The sequence below is a fragment of the Aricia agestis genome, chromosome 20, assembly GCF_905147365.1.
Source record: "Aricia agestis chromosome 20, ilAriAges1.1, whole genome shotgun sequence".
NCBI classification, from domain to species: domain Eukaryota; kingdom Metazoa; phylum Arthropoda; class Insecta; order Lepidoptera; family Lycaenidae; genus Aricia; species Aricia agestis.
Window position 1 is genome coordinate 2,241,929 of NC_056425.1, and position 21,464 is coordinate 2,263,392.

A 21,464-nucleotide genomic window follows, 5' to 3' on the forward strand; every position below is an offset into this window, starting at 1 on the left:
AATGTTTTGGTGGGATTTCAGTTATTTTTGTAAGTTGGTTCGTGTAAGTAGGTACATATTTAAAGGTTTTTTAATTACTGTCTGCAGTCCCGTGTAAACTCTTATGCCCTAATTCATAAAATTGGTGAAAGTCTCATATTATAAATCAAATCCCGGGACTCAAAGTATCTCCATGCCAAATTTCAGCAAAATCGGTCCAGCGGTTTGGGCGTGAAGAGGTAACAGACAGACAGACAGACAGACACACTTTCGCGTTTATAATATTAGTATGGATTGATTTTGTTTTAGAACAATGCTAATATCAAGATAACCTTAAGTTATATTTTTTTTATTAAGGTTCGAAATTGTACATAATAAGTATTAACTATTAGTACTTATATTCTGAGCCATTAGTAATGATTCAGTGCGTTATCTAGTGTTTGATGATTTTTACTGACTTTTTTAAGATTGGGTATTTTTTTTAATTATCTAGAGTTATACAGAATTCATTGTTGGCATCATACATAATATTATATTATTTGCATTTTTTTGAATGGTTACAATCTAAAATTGGTAGCATTTAAGCCTATACTGAACTTTGTTTACATTAAGCTTTAAATAAATAGAAATAGAGTCTAGTTTTTCGCTAATTAAGACATTTCCGCAGTACAAATAAAAACGTTTTTATCCTTGTTCAAAGAAACACACATGAGTTCGAACTGTAGAGTTATTAATGTAAAAGGCGTAAGGACAGGGCCTATTTTGGGGTTTAAGTTATAACTCGAGTTTCTTACGCCGGTTCTTCTCTTCGGGTTGGTTTCCGAATCGGTGGTAGATCAACACGTAGACATTCTGAAGAATTTACTCAGAAATAAGACAATTTTTTTATTTTTATTAGGGCACTGTCGTTGGACAGAGACAATATCATATTATATAACTTGCCGTATGCGGACGACGAAATCACAAAGTTAATTTATATAATCTGACATATTTTTATGTTTAGTAAGCAGATTAGAATAGATAAGTATAGAGAATAATATGTAGAATAATATAGAGGACATTATATATAGAATGTAAAAAAAATGACAAGTGAAATCGTAGTCGTAAGGCTTACAATATCCTTGAAGTTGTATGAATATTGCCATTGCGAGTATTTAGGTTGTACAAAGGGACGATCAAATTACTCTGATAAAACTTGACAGTATTCTTAAATAATATACAACAATAATATTTTTTCCCGGGATAAAAAGTATCCTATCCTTTCCGGGGACTCATAGTGTCTCCGTACTTTTAAACAAAATTAGTTCAGCTGTTTGTACCTGAAGAGGTAATAGACAAACAGACAGACACACTTTCGCATTTATAGTATTAGTATAGATATTGAGATTAGAAGTTTTTGCTCTTCATATGAGGGTCACAACTCAACTTTCAGATATTTTGCGCAAAATGTTTGTAGGCCTGTCCTTACTTCGAAATCATTTCCACCAGCAGTTCCCGATTTACGGATCTGGAGCGGCTCCAAGTGTTTGTTCTGGAGTAGGATACTGTCCACGCCGGACGTGAAAAACGCGATATCGATACATAGGTACTTACAGTATATAATCAAATATACTTACTTTTGTCAGCCTGGACTTAATTATTAGAGTTTGGTAAACTCACGCCCGCACTCAGAGACTACATTTAATGATTAATTAAATTTGTATATTTAAACAATTTGACTTAGTTGCAGGCCCATGTTGGATGCGAGTAACAGGAGATCGGTCATCTTGGCGTTCATTGAGAGAGGCCTATGTCCAGCAGTGGACGACTATAGGCTGATATGATGATGATGATGAAACAATTTGACAGAAATGTGTGTATGTTGAAATCTGAATTAAATTAAATAAGTAATTAAATTATATAATGGCATTTTTATTTGAATTTTTTTCCGGTCGCAACTCGCAGTCGCCTGTCGCGTTGATCGGAACGGCAACTCTGTAAAAAAACACAGCTCAATGTCAGTGAGTGAAGTCGTATGTTGCTCATGATTTATTTTAGTGGAAGTTTGTCTATGTAGCTTAGAATTCGGATTTAAATGAAAACTTTGCGTAAAACTTGTAACTCGATCGGGGCATACGTGACCCGAGACTTGGCAGTTCTCGAGTTCCCCGAGTTTGTGCCGAATGATTTATATATTCAAAACTGTACTAATAAAAATACGACAGTCTGTCAGCTACCGATATTTCGTCCTTTCAATCTAATTACTTTTAGACGCTTTTCCTGCATGCGTTTTATCGCTAATGTCTGCGTGAAAATTGCCCGTATCTTATCATTTCATTGATGTTTTTCCTGTCGTGCGGTCAACTCGCGGCCAGGAGAATTTCGGTGTAATTAAAACTCGCATGCGGACCAGATCCGCGCGCAACAACACGCATGACCGAGCCTCGTTTCCACTAAGCAACAATTCACGCGCAACATGCTGGACAACAAGTTGCCCAACATGTTGAAAGTCAGCGCGGGACTTTTGATGAACAACGTTGTCTGTCTACGCATCTACTTTACGTCAGTCGTCGCCAACATGTCGCCAGAGGAACTTGTGTTGATTTTAGTGGCAGTGGTTATAATTTTTTTTATAGTATCTGTGAGCAGTATCCCATAGACGTTCATAGTTTTGGTACAGTTCGCTTAATTTGAGCACTTGTTCGTTAGACCACACTACGGACATTGTTGCGCGCGTCTCCACTTGACGACAATTGATGCAATTCTCTTTAAACAAACAACAAGCCGCGCGTCATGTTGCGCGTCAGCTGGCAACATCGCGCGCTGTTGTGCAGCGTTGCCGTACATGTTGAGCGTCACGTGTCGCGCGCTAAATGTTGCCTAGTGGAGACGCGGCTTAAAAGCGCCCGCACTCGGGTTACAGGTCAGCCAACCGACATTAACGTAACGCGATCGAATAAGAAAGGTCTTTCTTCCTATGAAGAAATTCCATTGATGGCATAATAATTATTAAAATCTGCAGATCCGTTTGTGGCAAAAATCGCCTATAATATTTAAGGGCGAATCAAAATTAACAAAACACATGACAGGAAAAACATCCATGAAATGATTGGATGCGGGCTATAAGGTCCGCGCGCGGGCGACATGACATTATTACAGGAAAAGCGCCCTAAAGGTGCGCGTCCACCGGATCAGGATTGGAGCGTACGCAGCGGACGGTTTTTTTTTTTTTTAATGAAATAAGGGGGCAAACGAGCAAACGGGTCACCTGATGGTAAGCAACTTCCGTCGCCCATGGACACTCGCAGCATCAGAAGAAGAGCTGCAGGTGCGTTGCCGGCCTTCTAAGGGGTACGGAAGGGAATAGGGGTGGGTACGGAAGGGAATAGGGGAGGGTACGGAAGGAAATAGGGGAGGGTAGGGAAAGGAAAAGGGTAGGGGATTGGGCCTCCGGTAAACTCACTTACTCGGCGAAACACAGCGCAAGCGCTGTTTCACGCCGGTTTTCTGTGAGGACGTGGTATCTCTCCGGTCGAGCCGGCCCATTCGTGCCGAAGCATGGCTCTCCCACGTCAAAATTTGTTACTTTGTATTGATTTCTATGGTACTGCGTGCACTGGAACGTCATTTCTGCGCCTGACAAATCATAAATCCGCAGCGTGCGCTGCGGTTCCGAAGCGGTGGACGCGCAACTTAACTTCCGTAGGTGCGTCAACTGACTATGAATAAATATCTCTGACAGTACCAAAACTATTGAAGTAAGCGTTGAGAGGATTTGCTTCGAAGTTTAACGTCATCCTTCGTTGAAGAGAATTGGCTCTGCAAGCAACTGACAAACCTGATTAAGAGAACTTCTGTAACTTGGCCAATGACATTGAGATGCATCAAGAATCAAGATGAGGAGTAATGCAATGAACTATAGTCAAAATGGCGAGATCAGGCACAGAACTTTGACATCTCGGACTAAAGATTTCAAAAGCTATGCAACCTAAATATATTATGTTAGTACAACACAAGTACATTCGTATGTGTTTTGTAATGACGTGTATGATACATAATATACATGGATTTGTAATCAATTAGTGTAGACTGTAGACTTTTGTATCATAAAAGTAAGGTTGTCGTAAGTACCTATAGATCTCTTTAAGTAATCTAAAAATATCAACCTCAATTTTCTTATACCTAGACTATTTCAATAAAATATAAACTATAGTAGATATTAAACAGCACATACTTAACTAGTGTTAAATGTAAGAGTTTACTTTAATACCCCTTTATCATTCAGCAATATATTTAGTAATTTATTAACGCAGCTACGTTAACAATTAACTGAATAGCACACCTAATTAGGATTCCGAGTGATAAAATATTATTGTTTAATTCCCTCAGGCTCGGTGCAAACGAGTTACACGATACCGCGACTCGCGACGTCGCGTGTCTTATTGCTATGTCAAATTTTGGGAGGATAGTGGATGGATCCATCTATACTCATTAATCGTACACTGACGTCCGCACATCCAGCTTATATTTAGAGCGGTGCTATGTTTTTTTTTATTTTTTATTTTATCATAAAGCAGCCGGGGTAGCAAGCTTCCCACCCGGTGCCGGACCGACAAATCTGGATTATACGTGGGAGAGCCATGCTTCGGCACGAATGGGCCGGCTTGACCGGAGAAATACCACGTTCTCACAGAAAACCGGCGTGAAACAGCGCTTGCGTTGTGTTTCGCCGAGTGAGTGAGTTTACCGGAGGCCCAATCCCCTACCCTATTCCCTTCCCTACCCTCCCCTATTCCCTTCCTTTCCCATCCCTACCCTCCCCTATTACTCTACTCCCTCTTAACCTTTTAAGATTCCTTAAATTACCCTGTTCCCTCTTAAAAGGCCGGCAACGCACCTGCAGCTCTTCTGATGCTGCGAGTGTCCATGGGCGACGGAAGTTGCTTTCCATCTGGTGACCCGTTTGCTCGTTTGCCCCCTTATTTCATAAAAAAAATGTGCTGTGTACGAAATGTAGTCATTGCCTATGTATGCGCGTATGCGTAGAGGAAATGCGGAGTTGGGGGGAGAGAGACTCGCATTTTCAAACGGCAAGTGGAAAAACGAAGCCCCAGCGGCGGTGCCGGGCCGGCTAGTCGAAAAACGCCCGATCAAAGTTGCATCGAATAATGTCGAATATTACAATTAAATGCGATTTGTAGACAATCGGGTTGTCAAAAATTTCGTAAACGAAACTTCTGGTAGACAGCAGATAGCAATATACGCTGTCGCCTGTTATTTACTTGTCGCAAGACAAGGGTCACGTTTGTCGCCCGTCCGCGATAGGCTCTATTGCTTAATGCCTAAAAGTATTTAATTAAATCGTGCCTCAAAACATTAAGTAGCTCTTTTGTGGAGGCCTCCGTTTTGCTGAGAATAATTAGAGTTTTTTCGCCGACGAACTAAGGGAGAGAATTTAAATTGATCGAAAGAATGGACCTAAGTTTTAATATTCAATTTGTGGTTGATTATTTTCATAAAAGGTTGGGTCGTTTGACGACTTCGGGTTCCTTATCCAAACCTTCAGGAAGAGAGCGTAATCCCTCTTAAAAGGCCGGCAACACATCTGCAGCTCTTCGACGGTAGTTGCTTTCCATCAGATGACCCGTTTGCTCGTTTGCCCCTTTATCTTATTAAAAAAGGTAAAAAGGTTACAATGGATGGACCGTGTGTTCGCCTGTCACCAGGCTGTAAGTTCTTAAAAGCATTATACAGAGAAGCTGATTGATCGGGTTGGACTGAAAGCAGCAAGCTTCTTTATAGAATAGTCGATCAAAATGTATGAAATCGACATAAGCGTTCGATAAAATAAAGTCGACATTAGACTCATGTCATGTGAATTCCATACACTTTGATCGGCGATATTAAAAAAACTTTTGGCTAGGGCCTCTGACCATCTAGCCTAGTCTAATTTCGTATATTCCCTTGTTTGTCAATTGTTTACAAATCCATGTCAGGTAGGGATAGGCCGAGAAATGTACGGTTTCCTCGACTTATTTTGTGCGTAGGTAAGGAGAGAATATCTAGTTAAGCATAAAGTCACTTAAAATATTTTTAAAACCAAATGCACTAAGATTTAAACTCGATATAGGTCGTTATGCATCATCTATTCGATGCACTTTTTCTGACCAAATCTAAATTCGTATTTCCCCAGAATTCGTATTTTCCAACTGAGTGTGATTTCAAATACTTTAAAGGAGTGAGCACACTGAGACGGGCCGTGCCGGGGCTCAGCGTGCCGGGGCTCATCGCAAAAATCCGCTTCCATACAATTTGTATGGAAGCGGAAATCCGCTGCGCCCCGAAACAGTGTGCGATACGCGCATCCGCTTCCATTCAGATTGTATGCAGGCGGATTTTTGCGATGAGCCCCGGCACGCTGAGCCCCGGCACGGCCCGTCTTACTGTGCTTACTCCTTAAAAAAACATTTCGATCGATCAGGATTTTTTTAGGTTGGTCTTGGTGTTGGTGTTGGTGTTGGCCGCAACTTTCTCGTGAAGAACTTTGGGTGTCGCAAAAAAAAGTACGGTTCTATTGCGATTAAACCGTTTTTCAGGATTAAACCTATCGTAATTATGTCCATTCAAAATTCAACCAAAATTAATTAATATATAAGTAAAAAACATTAATATTTATTTGAAGGAACAATTAAGTAGTCTAACCGCGAAACAGACAGACATATAGACAAATACTCTTTCAGATTTAGAATATTAGGACATCTATGTTTGATCCTAAAATTTTTGTTATACTGTTTGTCGGCAAGTGGAAGAGCTGATGTTGATTATGAAAGTGGCCGATAACGCCTATGAAAGTATTGCCGAATGACGACTATGAAAATCGCCGATGACGAGAACATTGCCGACGACCACTATAAAAATTGCCGAATGACGACTATGAAAATTGCCGATGACGAAAAAATTGCCGGTGACGACCATGAAAGTTGCCGACTGTCTTTACTGACTAGACGACACAACTCTAGAAAATTCTATTTAAGTCTTTGTCTCCGCAGCTGGCTCGGAGGAATATTTCGCTGAAATGGCCGCATTCGTCTCCAGCATTCGACAAAGTATGGCCAATCCTCCCTGCATCTAAGTTTTCGTATTGATTCAAATCCTAGCCATATATTGTAAGGAACTATTTACAGATATTTCAGTGCACAATTTGCAACGGAGGCTTATTATATTATTTTATTTTTGGACTTTAGGAGGATAATTATATTATTTTTGGACTTTAAAGTTATTTGGGAAAGTGGCTATGCCACATTTCGAGGATTGAGTGAATGAATAAAAGAGGTATGATGACGTGACGTAAGGTATTTTGATAGGCGTAGACTACATTTGTCTTTGACTGCCCATTATCGACGTCGATTGTACATGAAATAGATTGACAATCATGGACCAATGTGAAAAAAGCCTACATAATATTCAGTCAGCTAATATGAAATTCTAATTAAAATATGGCGCGTTGGCCAATCAGCATGATGGGTATGGCTATTGTTTTATCGCAGGAACGCAATATTATCCTTAGGCAATATTTTTATTATCGTTTTCTACATTATGTTGTTGACCCCTAGCGACAATGAGGGGTGTTGCAAGTTTGGGGTGTTGCAAGATTGTCTGTCAGTGTATGTGTCTGACCCATAAAGTTCGAGATTGATTCGAGAGAGATCTGACAGCTCGAGATTGTTGCTCTATTCCGCTAGGTATATTAACTTTAGGGTCTGACCGTAGCATCTTAGCATCCGGTGGTGCTACTGACTATTAGTGCCGGGACACAAAAACACGACACGAGGTCGTGTCGTACCACGACGCGAAGTGGTTTCACGATGCGACGTCGTGTCCTGGGAATCTACGACGCGTGTCGTAAAAAATTACGACACGACATCGACGTAGCGTCGTAGAAAATCACGTAGAAATTCAATGATGAGTTTCTACGATGCGACGTTGTACGACGGCGTACGATGTCGTGTCGTAGTTTTTTACGACGCGCGTCGTAGATTCCCACGACACGACGTCGCGTCGTGGTACGACACGACGTTGTGTCATATTTTTGTGTCCCGGCCCTTAGTGCCGATTTTGATATTAGGTACTGTTGTTTCGTTTGAAGGTTGACTTAATCGAGAGTTTCAAGTTCAGCAAAATCAGTTCCTGTATTCAGATTTCATTACTTTTTACAGTTTATTTCTGTCGTATTTTTGAGTCTCCATCAGCATTCAGCAGGTTATGTATTTACAAGACCTAAATGTTAAAGTAAATACCTGCATCGTAAAAATTCTCTGAGCGTCTCGGATATTGAGCTAATAGGTGTATTGGACGGTAAACTGTTTGTACAAGTCCGACAGTCAATAAACAATCCCCGGAACTGAAAATTCCTCAGACGAGCGACGGAGGTATTCCTACTACCGAAATATGTTCAAATGGAAGTTACCTGTGGAAGTTACAGACTACATAATAACATCTATTGAAGGACTTGGAACCGTACATTATCCGGGATAAGTCAGATAGACAGACTGAAAGATAGACCGTCAGACATACATTTTTGATATTAGTATGGTTATGGATATAAATAAAAATTAATTTTAAATTTTGTTAGTCCTGCTAAAATTTGAGAATGTCTGAACCAATTTGGCTAATTTTAAATTTGTATAAAGACTTAAATATTCATGACTCAGGAATATCGAAAACTTTTTTGTTTTGTCGACGGGGTTCGAATACGCGACCCCCGGCTTTAGCGCTCGACATGCGCTCAACCACTGAGCCACAGAGTTCCTCATATTTGACACATAGCTTCAATGAGATATTGCGTTCACCCAAGCAAAGTAGCGTCCAAAAGCTAGTACAGTAAAAAGCCTATAACCTCACGATCCAAAGCTCCAAGTTTTTATCGCAGCCCACAGTTTTATCTTATATTTACTTTTAACTAGCCGCTTCAAACTTCGTCCGCGTTTTAAAATATGAATAATACATGCAGTCTTAGGCGTTTGCAAAAAATAATTCTCTGGTCTGAAATATAATTTATACATGAGTTCTTTTCTTTGATGATTCTTTTGCAAAACTAAAGTTTCTAACACGGCATTGTTTTTAAAGTTCGTCTTTAAAAGCAGCGTTGTGCACTTGTTTGGTATGACATTCAAAAAGTTGGGCTTTTTAAATTGATTTTATAAAGTTTAAATGTAAAAATTGACATTTTAATTTAAGACGCTCCCCCTGCGGAGATGCCGCAATTTACCGTTTTTAGAGTCTTATTAACTCATAATAATTTGAAAGCTACAAAATTATAATAAAAAAATACAGCAATAATCTTCAGCATATGAACATTCCTTTCTCCGTTATTAATTTTCTATTTTTGTTTATTAAACTCATAATATCAGCTTCCAAAGTAATACCAATTTATTTAAATTCAAGCATACATTCAGTATCTCCCTAGTAGTCCCTAGTATTAACAAATTAGGTTTATTTCTAACACACGCCAATAGATTGATAACTTCATTAACCACATATTTGCCGTTTAAATTTTTTTAGGTCAATTTTGAACTAAGATAAGTAAAATTCTTCGGTGCGATCTCGGCAACGCGGCAAATGTATGATCAAGGTTGTTTGCTCAGGGGACGGCCTTAACGTTTACGTAAAATTCATGAAACTTTTGTCGTTCTCTTTATTTTTCACCTCCAGTTGTCTTCTTGTTACAAAAATATTATGGTAAAATAAATGTAAGGAGGACTACCATACAAACAACGCGGTTTTTTGTCTATTACGAATTCGACTCGCACTTGGCCGATTTTATTTTCAATAATATTGAAAAGGAGGTTCGTCATGACGTTCACGTTATTGCGTGACGCGTGACAAAGATGGAGGATGACGGATCGCGGCGTCATCTAAACTTTTGCCATTTGTGCGTTTATAATATCGCAAAACGCGATCATACGAGAATGAATGAAGAATCTATCTATCCTTATACCACAGCGTAATAAATCTATAGACTGTGCTCACGGACGTAAAAAAACATGGACGTAGCATTACACTATAAAGAGTCACCTCTTTATAAAGTGTAATGCTACGTCCGTATTTTTTTGCATGGAAGCATGCAAAGTACGACAATTTCGTTTATTGTACACGTGACCGACACTCACACACGCAACTAGGTACTACAACCCGCTGTCATTGTACATTGAGTGACGGCACCAATGACACGCACACATCCTACACGGGCGGCCATAACTATGCTACACTCGTGATTAGACTAGGTTACGTCCATATTTTTTTTTACGTCCGTGACTGTGCTTATATTATTCTAAATGCGAAAGTGTGTCTGTCTGTCTGTCCGTCTGTCTGTATGTCTGTTACCTCTTCACGCCTTAACCACTGAATCGATTTAGCTGAAAGGAATGCAGATACTTTCAGTCTGAGGAAAGGACATACTTAGGATAGTTTTCTTGTGGGAAACTGTGAAATGCAGCCTGCAGGCGTCATCTAGTACTATTATAAAAATCTACTAAGTCAGTTTTAATAGGCAAAAATATCGGATATCGTGAGTATTACAGAATAAGCCGCTATTTAAGGAAAAAAGGATCAAAATGTTTTATTCCAATTACCCCGGTATTGCTAGTCAATTTCTTTTTTCTCACTTTTTGCCATCAGATCCTGGTAGACCTATAAGTAAACATAATTTCTACCCATCATTTTTTTCACCGCACATTTAATAATTTACATTTTTATTTTTTAAGGTTTTCATGTAATTTAAAAATTATGTTAGACATTTACTCTTTTATAACAAGCTCTAGGTATAACAATTTCGTTACTGTCCGTGGTGTAAAATCTATTCTAGGATAAATTGTCCGTACCGAAAGCGCGCAAACAATCTAGTTCGAGTGACATGACACTTGCAGGCCCGCACCTACCACGGGACACTTCGAGAAAGGATCGAGTTGTATACATAGATGACCTGAGGGCCTAGACAAGCGACAAGCGATTATCGTAAACGCCAACGCCAACGCGACGACGACGCCACAAAATGTATGGGATTTGACATTAGTATTCGCTAGCGAAGCGATGACTTATGTCAAATCGCATACATTTTGTTAGCGTTTACGATAATCGCTTGCCACTTGTCTACTAGGGCTGGTGAACTTCGTATCACATGGTATCACTTTCCTCCTAAATCCTAATATAAACCTTCCCTAGATTTCCACAAATATTTTAAGACTAAAATTAGCCAAATTGATTCAACCTTTCTGGCGACTCGGCGAGACTAACAAAATTTTAAATTCATTTTTATTTATAAAGATGAGAAATAAGTTAGTCATGCATTTTCTGTGACTCAGCGGTAACAGCAGGAGCAGGTTTGTAATCTCGCCAATTGTTAAACAGAAAGTTTTTTATAAACTGTTTATAGCAAATATCGCAGACACTTAAGATACAAAGTCCTGTTGTCTAATCAGCGTAACCAAGTTCTTCAGGTACATGGCACGGGGCCAGAGTTAGAGATATTTTTAACGTGGGAGGGCCATGTTTCGGCACGAATGGGCCGGCTCCACCGGAGAAATACCACGGTCTCACAGAAAACCGGCGTGAAACAGCGCTTGCGCTGTGTTTTGCCGAGTGAGTGAGTTTACCGGTGGCCCAATCCCCTACCCTTTTGCCTTCCCTACCCTCTCCTATTTCCTTCCCTTCCCTACCCTCCCCTATTACCCTATTCCCTCTTGAAAGGCCCGCAACGCACCTACAGCGAATCAGAAGGATGCTGCGAGTGTCCATGGGCGACGGAAGTTGCTTTCCATCAGGTGACTTGTTTGCTCGTTTGCCATAATATTTCATAAAAAAATGTTTTTACAAAGTAGCAGTAGTATGCACTATGCAGTAGCAGTTCATACATTAACCCTCGGTTGGTCGCGCTTTTAAAATAACGCCGTCGGTCACCTGGGGTCTTTGAAAGCCCGAAAATTAAATGACACAAAAATGACATAAATTTTTATATTTCTTCACCTTTTTTTTATCTATATTATTATTATTTAATTCAATAGTAATCAGATTAAATCAAAAAAATTATAATATTTTGAAGATTATTAACCTAAACACACAATTTAAAAATACAAGTCAAAAAATTTCAGCTGAAGACCGTAAGATTGGAAAATTGAAAAAAAAATCAAAATAATTTTAAAATTGTAGTAAAAAATGAAGATAACTAAATTAACAGGTAAATTTCCTATAGGAAAATTATAATTGAGCCTGCAATTTAAAAAACTAAGTCCAAATAACACCCAAATAACATGTAAACTATTGAATGTTAAACATTGACAAATTTTCATGAATTGAAGTTACTTGTGTAAAATAAATCAGTTTTCTAGACAGTTTTCTACATACAAGTATGTAGTCAAGTTGCAGGGTCAAGTGCATTCACAAAAATATTGTTTAACTTTTGAATACGTTTCTGTCAATGTTCTGATAAAATATGTAGGATTTTGGATGGATTATTTACTTTATGTGCGAAGCGCCCTCTGCTTCGACCTGTGCGTTTCTTATTATAGCTGGTTTACCATTTATGCGTTCACTGCAAAACTCCGAAATCATTACTCGAAAAACGAATCGGTTTCCTATAGTAGGGCCGCCCGTCATCGGCAGTGAAAAGGGTACCAGACACATGTCTACGTATGATGTACACACATCCTTAATTAAACCCCTTTTCATTTCGTCTGGGTCGCAGCTAAAAGCGGTAAGCCTAGTAAATTCCTCTTACTTGGTGAAATATTGTTTGCTATACAGAATATGAGGTAAATTATGCCGCTTATAACATAAAAATCGTTATGATACCGAAACTTGTACTTGGCTGATTTCTTGAGCACGGAACCCTCAAAACAAACTATAATCATCTTATATCTGACGTTTATCTGACAATGACAATTCTATTTTTTTGTTCGCTTTTCTCGCTTAGATTTCAATAGCTGTCTAGCCTTTGTTCGTGCCACAATAAGGCTCCATTGATATTCCGATATCTTGAGCTCTGCTTAGTTAAGTAGGCGTCGGAATGAACATCTAAGTATCTCCTGATGGCATTCATAAAATTGAAAATAAAAAATATTTTTATTGTAGAGTATGAATTAGATATCATAGATTTTCAAAGAAGATTAAAGGTGAGACTGCACTACGCGAATGCGACGCGACATGGCATGTCACGTCGCGTCACGTCATGGAGGCCGACTCAAAAGGGGTCTCGAAATGTATACGTTTGACGTTGTATGTCATATCGATCGGCGCGTGCCGTCACTCAACATTGTGAAAAATGTTGAAAGTGACAGTCGCTCTCAACTCGCCTATATTCGCCCGTTTGTTTGAAGTTGAGGTACTCTTCACGGACGTAAAAAAAGTACGGACGGATCGCCATTAAGAAATGAGTGAAGCACCCTTAATAAGCCCAGGCGATCATATGTACACATCTTGCACAAACACTAGCACTGTAATAAGCCGATCGTACCGCCATTACGCAATTAGACTGCATCGCGGTGACACATCTTTGTCATTCATAAATAAAAATAAATATGCCATCTTGTGTTATAAAATGGTGCAAGAACAATACAATCTTACACAAAAAACATCAAGGAATAATATTTCATAGGTAAGATAACATATTTTTAAAGTATTTTGATAAAATAATGTAAATATTAATTCAACTTCAACAGGTCAGTAATGTCCATAACAAAGTGGGGAAATTTTCCCCAAACCTTTAAATAATCAAATAATTAATTTTATTGTCTTTTATTAGTGTCATGTAAGTATTTAGCATACTATTGACCAGTAATTAGGCAGGAATACAATAATAGGGGTGTAGACAGTAAACGAAATCTAATACAAATTAATGTTTTTTTGAGAGTTTGTATTATAGAATTACCGAAAATGGACATATTATACTTAATAACTTTATAATATTTTTTATATTTAATAAGTGATTTTTTAAATTGAAATAAGAGTGTATTTATTTTTATACATATTTTTAGGTGTAACAAAATACTTATGTACTATCAGAGAAGTTGATTCCTATGCAAATCGGGGGCCTAAGTAGTTAGGTTGCGTTACGTCAAACCCAGCTGACAGATCACAATTAACAGTGAATTGACATAAGTATTCGACCAAATATTATATTATATGTCAATTGCATAGGAATCAACTTCCTTGATGGTACATCTGTAAAATAAATATATTTCCTAAAAATAGTCTACACCCCTATTAATTTCTTAATTTACAAAAGTGGATATAATTGTTGTTTGACGACCTCTGTGGCTCAGTGGGTGGGCTGTCGGTAGCTCAAGCCGGGGGTCGCGGGTTCGAATCCTGCCGACGGAACAAAAAGTTTTCAAAGTTCCTGGGTCATGAGTGTGTATTAAATATGTGTATCATATAATAAAAATCTTCAAGATATGTATAGTATAACAGTATTAAATATATTTCCGTTGTCTGGTACCCGTAACACAAGTCCTTCAGGTACTTAGCACGGGGTCAGACTGACGTGGTGTGAAGCGTCCATAGATAAAATTGTTGTCTTAGATTTCCTTCAGTAGTAGGGGAGGGAAGGTGCTATTGGTGTAGTCACCCGAGCGTCATTGGACCAGGAATAAATTTAACACCATGTTAGGTGATTTGATTTGACGTTAGCGCATGGTAGAACTCTCGATAGCTCTAACAGGCCGTTAACTGATTTAACAAGCCATTATTTATTTAACATTACTTGATTGTTTGATGAAACGGGTTACGAGACTTAAGTATCTTATATCTTTTCGTATACAGGTTTCTTATATAGGTTTCGGGGGCGATAAATCTGTCTAGCTAGGAATTATTTTTAGAAAATTTCATTTTATTCGTGTTTTATCGAAAACCGAGCAAAGCTCGGTCAAATAGCTAGTAATAATTTTATTATTGTAAATGTTTGTACATAATCGTTATTACTAATAATGTTATGTAAATAATATACTTCTCTGTACGTAACATGTGTTTTTTTTCTATCTATAGTGTCATAAAAATAATATTTTCATTATGACATCTTTAACAACCGCTTACATTTCTGAAGCGAATAAAACAAAAATATGTTTAAGTATAAAAAATACATTTAACTTGTCTGAGTTTACAAAAAAAAAGTAGGGAAATTTTACAAATTTATGATTTAATGGCAACCCTCATATCACGCACACGTCCTACACGGGCGGCCATAACTAGGCTTCACTCGTGATTAGAGAAGGTTACGTCCGTACTTTTTTTACGTCCGTGGTACTCTTTATATTAGTTCTGTCTACTATGTCAGTATTATTGTGGTGGTATTAGTGAATAATTGTGGGTATCGCCATTTGCCACTCCACTAACGGCCATTCCCAATATTCAATCTATCTCTGGTTTGACATACAACCGATCGCAGTTAACATTGAATTGACATAAAATATATGCCTCTAATGTCTAATGTGAGCTATTCCTATCTCGAGTAGGGCAAAACCAGAGATAGATCAAATATTGGGAACCGCAGTAAGAATACTTGTGGAATTCTTCGATGTGCTGCATTGTCAGGGATGGTCCGTAGCTATGCATTCGATCAAATAAGTTTAGTTACACTCTGTATACAGTGTGTAACAAAAATAAGTGATAATACTTTAGGGTGTGTGCGTGTTCCTTGTAGAGAGTTCACTGTGAAAGTAGCAGCTCTGAAAGACGAAAAAATTTTTTCACTTTTGTATGGGCAAGGATCCAAGCGTCACGAGTTTCCCCATACAAAAGTGAAAAAAAATGTTGGTCTTTCAGCGCTGCTACTTTCACAGTGAACTCTATACAAGGAACACGTACACACCCTAAAGTATTATCACTTATTTTTGTTACACCCTGTAGATTAAACCCTTAAAACTCCAGTCTTATCAATTAAAAAAAAAGCCCGCGGGACCCTACACCTCATCGCACATACATTTCTACTTAATTAATCCCCAATCTATCCCACGGAGGGGAGATCGGAAAAATACTCCGACTCCCAAAAGGTTCAACAATTTGGGAGTTTCATGGATGGAGGATTTGTTTATTAAATGGACTTCGTGAATATATTGTTATCACCATAGAGAGTATATGTTCCTAAGTCTATGTTATCGCCTATCAGCTAGTAAAAGCAATACTAAGGGTCAATCCAGACCGCAACGCGACGTGTAGATGCATTTCTAAATTTGTATTAAATTGACAAACTTGCATGACGTCTCACCCAATTGCAGTCTGTCAATTTACTTAATACAATTAATTAGAAAATATAAATGCACCAACGCGTCGCGTTGCAGTCTGAATTGACATAAATAAATAATAATTTATTCGAGTGCGTAAAGCCAATACACACAAGATGTATCGTTTCTACAATAATTCAAAATTCATATTTACCACGCGTCAACTTGTCACCTGTTAACGTACACAACGATAGTAGCCAATGACGTGCGAGACACGATCCTGTGACGCTGTTTGGCGCGGGAGTCGCCATATTCGCTTTCCGCCTCTCGCCGAGAGCGTCTCAAGACTTTGTAACGCGTGCATCTAATTAATTGCACATTACCGCGATCGCGAGTTTCCACCAAAATTACTGGTGAATCGTGTGTGGACATTGGAATCCTAAATCCTAACGTGATAGCTGGCCAGCTGAATTTACCCAGACATCAACAGAACCAACAGACGTATCGAGGAGCTACTGAATCCACTCAACGGCGTCTTCCAGCAAATCTGGTGAGTGCTCGTTGTTTTTGGTTGCTCATTGTTGTGTGTAACGTCGAGGAATCTCTATTCCTCGTCCCAATGTGACGAATTGGCGTGATTACCGTTAATCTTTCCTTCAAACCGCGTCAATACCGCCACACAACACAACGCGTCAACTTCATAATATAACGCCTATGTCAATTCAGTACATTTTCATCGGCGATTCTATATGGAAGAGAGGATACACCAGGGGCTAGAGAAATGAAAAAAAAGTACGTGTAATATCTATAGCTGTCTCCCTTACCTCAAGCCTATACCGCAGAACGCGATAGAGACAACTGCGGAAAATCAACGATTCGTTATCCCCTAATTCCTTTTCCAAAACTTAACCGATTTAAGTACTTATGTCATTAAAGACTAAAGAAAGGCTTGAGCTGTGTTCCTATGTTTTTTTTTTGTTTAATCTAGCCAAATCTGTTTTCTGGATGTTTGAACACAGCGGAAAATCTGGCTATTTTTTTGAGTTTTTGAACGTTCATATCTTATTTAATAATTAAATTATGAGAAAAAGAAAACATAGGGACATTGTATTAGTGGCCGTAGATATTCAGGAAAAAAATTATAACTATACTAGCATTATCCAGGGAGGAAACAGGGGACAACGTTTGTAAGGAAAAAAGGGCGGTGTGGACTCCTCTTACGAAAACGTCTTAGCTAAAGGGCCTATTTCGTAATAACCCTAAATTATGTATTGTATCGTTACTCGTTAGTCGCAGCTGAGAGCAATATCTTCCCCGACACGTCAATTCCCTCTTCATTTGAATACTAAGCTGCGTCAGCTGGTGGAATAGACACGGTAGGTATTGCGGCCTGGGATTAAGTGCCTGCATATTGTTAGTAATTCCGCTAGGTAACTAAGCAACTGGATATTACAGTGTCTTGAATACTATCACATCCTAAGTTACCTGGAAATATTGTTTTGGTTAAATTACTATTACTATGTTATGCATAATAAATATAAACCTTACCTACTCTTGAATTTTTCTATCATGTATTAAAAAACCGCATCGAAATCAGTTTCGTAATTCTATAGATGACGGAAAGCGACTTGGTTTTGGTACTATAATAATAATAAGTCCATGGTTTCTTTAGCAGCCCGCTCTTAATCTATCTAATCTAATATGCAAAATTCTCGTGTTACAGAGTTTGTGTGGGAACTCATCCAAAACGGCTCAACCGATTTTAATGTGTATGTCCATTCGTTAGGCGAATAGGTTTTAATCTACATTTTATATTGATACTAGAAATAATGTATATGGCAAAACAACTTTGCCGGGTCAGCTAGTAAAATCGTAATAAAACACTTATTTACTAACTAGCTGTCCCGGTGAACTTCATGTCACTTTAAAACCTTCCCTGGACTTCTACGAATATTTTAAGACTAAAATCAGCCGTTTTCGAGTTTTAGCGCGACTAACACATTAGAAAATCCATTTTATATATATAGATGACCTACAACTGTTCATACAAAAGAAGCTCAACTTAATTTGTGTAAGGAAAAACAGGAAAATAACAAAAACAGAGAAACCCGCGTTCAAATTACAGAAAAAGTTGTTTCTATTAATTTAATTTCTCCTGAACAGTCAGAGGTAAACGAGTTTGAGGGTTTCAGGTAATGCAATGTTATTTAAGCACTTTCATACGCAACGACTAAATAGCGCGATTAGAATCTGTGTAAAAGCCTTCTCAGATGACAGTTATAAACGTGGTTTGATAAATTAGTCCGGGTTCCGAAGAACAAATTTTTTTTATTACCATCAACTATCAAGCAAATTTTTTGTGAGTAGCTTAATTTTGATAAGACAAACAACAATTTTATTTGCGAAAAATCTTGAAAGTGGTAGCTAACAGAGATACAAAAGGATTTAATACTTTGATTTGATGGTCCTAAAATATGGATTGTTTTGATTGTTGTGTTTTATACGTGGGAGAGCCATGCATCGGCACGAATGGGCCGGCTCGACCGGAGAAATACCACGTTCTCACAGAAAACCGGCGTGAAACAGCTTGCGCTGTGTTTCGCCGAGTGAGTGAGTTTACCGGAGGCCCAATCCCCTACCCTATTCCCTTTCTGTTGGAGCAATTTTAATGAAATTTGAGTAAAAATGTGAATGGCGCAGTTCCTGGTTTTAATAACTTTATATTACGCTTCGAAATATATAATATAATAATATACTTAACAATACCTTAAAAGGGATTGAAAGATATAAAAGGTGTTACCTTTGTATAGCAAAGGGCATCTAGTAATGACGAGGATGTCAAAAGGGCCAGGAGATATGAACTCGCGACTCGCTAAAAGCGGACGGTAAAAGGGTATAGGGCTAGTGTACATGGAAATTTAATTTTAATACAGCTGAATGAATTTGAATGAAGTAAAAAAAAAACCTTACGTAGGCCGATTTGATACGTCATTTTTTTATTTTAATGTTAATCAGTTTTCATCGTGCTCGCTAGATGGCGTATATCTAGAAAATTATCAGTAATAGCACAGTATAGCAATATTTAGGTATATGTCATATTGCTATACTGTGGTAATAGCGTCATTACTTGCCAACATATCGGGAAAAAATTTAAAACTTGATATAATATTATACTTACTTATATTTGGAAAAAACGCAATAATAATCCAACAAATACGGCAAAAATTTGTTTTGATCTATGTTTTACTTGTAATCATTGTACAAAATAGATCTATTTAACAGCTTTCATTTGTTATTACACCAAATGTCACAGGAACCGTAGTCGACGAGGACTTGTTGATTACAGAACCCCAAAACGATATCCTAACCAGCTGATTTTTTATATATTGATAAGTATGATATAATCCATACTAATATTATAAATGCGAAAGTGTATCTGTCTGTCTGTCTGTCTGTTACATCTTCAGGCCCAAACCGCTGAACCCATTTGGCTGAAATTTGGCATGGAGATACTTTGAGTTCCGGGAAAGGACATAGGATACTTTTTGTGAAAAAAAAATATACGGTCCCCGCGCGATAAATGCGTTTTGGCGCAACGGAGTTGCGGGCATCATCTAGTTTAAGAACAAAATTGTCCTACAAATAGAACAATCCATATTTTAGGACCATCAAATCGATATATTATTAAATCCTTTTTATCTCTGTTAGCTACCACTTTCGTGAATTTTCGCAGAAGAAATTGTTGTTTGTCTTATCAAAATGAAGCTACCACAGATGAAGCTACTCATGAAAAATTAGCTTAATAGTAATAAAAAAAAATGTTCTTGTCTTGGGTACCCGGACTATTATAATCTCAGATTATAATTGTTCATCGATGAGAGTTTTTTAATTATTGTAGTGCAGATAGAATATACTGAAAAAAAAAAAAGAGTAATACCGATAAAATTCTTTATTATGAACCTACCTTTACTTTTTCTCTTTGCATCTAAATTAAAATATTTTCAGCGTCCTGTAATTAATGCTGTACATAAATATATTTACTGAACATAGGACGGGCATACTAATTTCTATGTAAATATATTTCTTTGATTCACTCGTCAAGGGTTTAAATACCGTGCATCTTTAGTATAAGATGTCTCTTAAACATAAATACGTGTGTTAAATGTTTAATACATTTAAGTATCAGTTTATTAAAACACAAGATGATGCGCAACCAGCCAAAACCCGTTTATCGCGCGGGAACCGTACATTATCGCGGGATAAAAATATCCTATGCCCTATGCGGGACTCAAAGTATCTCCAAATGAAATTTCAGCTAAATCGGTTCAGCGGTTTGGGCGTGAAGAGGTAACAGACAGACACACTTTCGCGTTTATAATATTAGTATGGATAGCTTTGCAATCATGGTTATCCATCAAGTCCACTAATGGAGAAAGTGAGTTTATTGTTTAGTAAAATTAGGCTACTTACAAAATTCTATAAAAGGTGTAACAAAACTAAGTTGTAATACTTTAAGGTGTGTATGAGTCCCGGATATAGTAGAGTTCACTGTGAAAGTAGCAGCGCTGAAAGAGAACATTTTTTTTTGTGTTGTATGGGCAAGTGCTCCAGCGTCATGAGTTTCTCCCAGTTTTACCATACAAAAGTAAAAAAAAATAATCTGTCAGCGCTACTACTTTAACAGTGAACTCTGTACACACCCTAAAGTTGTATCACTTAGTTTTGTTACACTCTGTATAGTACAAAGACACTTGTATTAAGTAAACTACCAGCAAAGTAACTTTTATAAGAAAATTAAATGAAGTTATTGAAAATTCACTCAAAGAATGTTTGCAGTAGCATTCAAATCTAAACGGCCTTATCGTAATCTTGTAGCTCAAAGCTCAAATCCTTTGTAAGGAAACGTATTACAAAGAGAAATTAAACTAGCTATAGCTCCTAAGCTTTGTGGGCGAACATCATCATAATCAGCAAAACCACCCTTGGCATATTAACAAGGATGGTTTTTGCGTGAACATTGTTTAGAGCGTAAGTACGAAACATATATTGTGATGATGATGATGAAAATGATAAGTCTTAATTCCTGATAGAATATATGTCGTAGTCCACTGGTTAAAATAGCTGTTCAATCAAACAGCTAGCCCTTTGACTGAACTACGTCTTTCAATCACACGGCTATACGTCGTTTAGCCGACTTGTTGATTGCAACGTTCAATACTACAGCTAGACGATGCTTAGCAAACTGGTTAAATGGCAAATTAGCAAACTGATTAAATGGCAAATAACACTAAACTA